A 2,440-nucleotide genomic window follows, 5' to 3' on the forward strand; every position below is an offset into this window, starting at 1 on the left:
TAACTCCATTCTCCCAGATCCAACCACAAACCTACGATAATCTAGAAAACAACCAACTCCAACAATCCAACTCAGAATTCAAGTAAACATAATCGACACACAAAGATCAACACAGTCGGCATAAACTAAAACGAAACTTGCATAAACACAGAGAATATCCAGAAAACAAAGAGGTCTGAGCCTCGAACAGCGAAGCTCGGCGAATTCAGCAGAAACGTAACAGAAAATAAATTGTTTCTTCGCCCTCAAGTAGGACGGTGTTACCACCAGATCGAAAAGTGTGTAAGCTAGAAGTGAACCCCAAGTATGCCCTGAATTTCCCACGAAAGAACCCAAGTGTGTGAAGAAAAGTGGACTAAGCTACAAGCTGTTGGCGAGGTCTCCAACCGAGAAGATCCCTCCAGCGTGCATGCTTCTCTCTTTTATAGACGCGGACATAACCTTCTAGAGTCTTCGTAGAAATCTCTATTCTACCCTTCAACTCCGAGGCTTTCTCCGTCGAGCAATTTTCCGCATAATGTCCACTCTTTCGCCTTCTTCCTAGGTCCACGCAACTGTCTCCCTTCTTTGCTGGACCTGGCGAAAATCTTCACATACTGGCTTAAAACGAAGTGATGTGTGATGCCAATGACTATGCAGTGGGAGCTGTTCTAGGTCAGAAGATCGAAGGAAAAAGGTATGTAATTTCTATGCGTCTAAAACTTTAAATCAAGCCCAAAAGAATTATGATTCATTCGAGAAGTTTCGGCAGTACTTGTTGGGGTCAAAGGTCATCGTTTATACTGACCATGCAGCCATTAAGTACCTGGTTACCAAGAAAGAATCCAAACCCCGCTTAATCTGATGGGTACTCTTGTTACAAGAGTTCGATTGGGAGGTGGAAGACAAGAAAGGGGTTGAGAATAAGGTGGCGGACCATTTGAGCTGGATAGTGCAGGATGGGAATAGCGAGGAGGTGAGAGATCGATTCCCGGAAGAACACTTGTGTGAAGTTATTTTCACCGCCAGAAAAATTGACTGGGAAGAAGTGATGAAACTTACTGGCCAGGATGTGACAGAGAAAGGAAAGGAAAACGTAGGGCAGGAGCCATGGTATGCGGACCTAGCCAACTACCTCGTTTCAGGGGAGCTTCCAGAAGTGCCGAACGTCACCAAAGCTCAAAGAATGAAGATCAAGAGTGAGTCGAAATAATACTTTTGGGACGACCCATATCTTTGGAGGGTAGGAGCCGATCAAGTGATAAGAAGATGCGTTCCTGACTGGGAGCAGAGGGACGTATTGACGCATTGCCATTCTTTGGCATGTGGAGGACATTTCGGTAACAAGAAGACGGCGAGAAAGATTCTGGATAGCGGATTTTATTGGCCAGCCCTCAACAAAGATGCCTACGAGTTTTGTAGAAGTTGTGAGCGTTGTCAACTGACCGGTGGTATATCAGCACGAGATGAAATGCCGCAAGTCCCGATCATTGTTTGTGAGCTGTTCGGCATATGGGAGATGGATTTCATGGGGCCTTTTCCCTCGTCGTATGGGAACTTATATATCTTAGTTGCAGTTGACTACGTCTCCAAATGGGTAGAGGCCAAGGCCACGAGCACGTGTGAAGCAAGAGAGGTAGCCAAGTTCCTCAAAAGTAACATTTTCAGTCGATTCGGATTACCAGAGGCCATAATATCCGATCAAGGCACCCACTTCTGTAACTGCACCATCGAAGCCTTGATGAAGAAGTACGGTGTGCACCACAGATTATCCAGCCCCTACCACCCGCAAGAAAACGGTCAAGCCGAGATCTCTAACCGAGAGATAAAGAAGATTCTGGAGAAAACCGTCAATCCTTCCAGGAAAGACTGGAGTATGAGGTTAGAGGATGCTCTATGGGCATATCGCACAACCTACAAGACCCCCATAGGAATGTCCCCGTACCGAATTGTTTTTGGAAAGATGTGCCACTTACCCGTTGGAATTGAGCACCGAGAATACTGGGCAGTGCAGCTAGTAAATGTAGATGCTACAGCATGTGAAGAGGAAATGAAGCTGCAATTGCAATAGTTAGAGGAACTCAGATTGGTTTTAGTCAAATGGGGGGAAACGGGAGCATGACCGGAGGAGCCCTCTCTGAACCGAATGTGCAATCCACGGTACAACTAACTGTTTCCATTCCGACTTCCGCTGAAATTCCACCAGAACGAAAATCTCCGTCGGCAACCGTTCCGCCAGAATCTTCGGATCGTGTCACAGAGATGCTTAGGAAGGTGGGCAGCTAGTAAGGCAAAGCCGAACACGGAGGCAGATCCGGTAGAAGTTTTAAGTGATGAGGAATGAACCACTCCCACAAAACCTGGGGAGGAATCCGTATCCGCTGCTGACTTGGAGGATACTGCGATGGCAACCGAAGCGGTCTCTCCAACGCTGAGTGGCCAAGGTGAAGAGGCTGACGGG

The sequence above is a fragment of the Salvia splendens genome, chromosome 3 (genome assembly GCF_004379255.2).
Source record: "Salvia splendens isolate huo1 chromosome 3, SspV2, whole genome shotgun sequence".
Classification (NCBI taxonomy): Eukaryota; Viridiplantae; Streptophyta; class Magnoliopsida; order Lamiales; family Lamiaceae; genus Salvia; species Salvia splendens.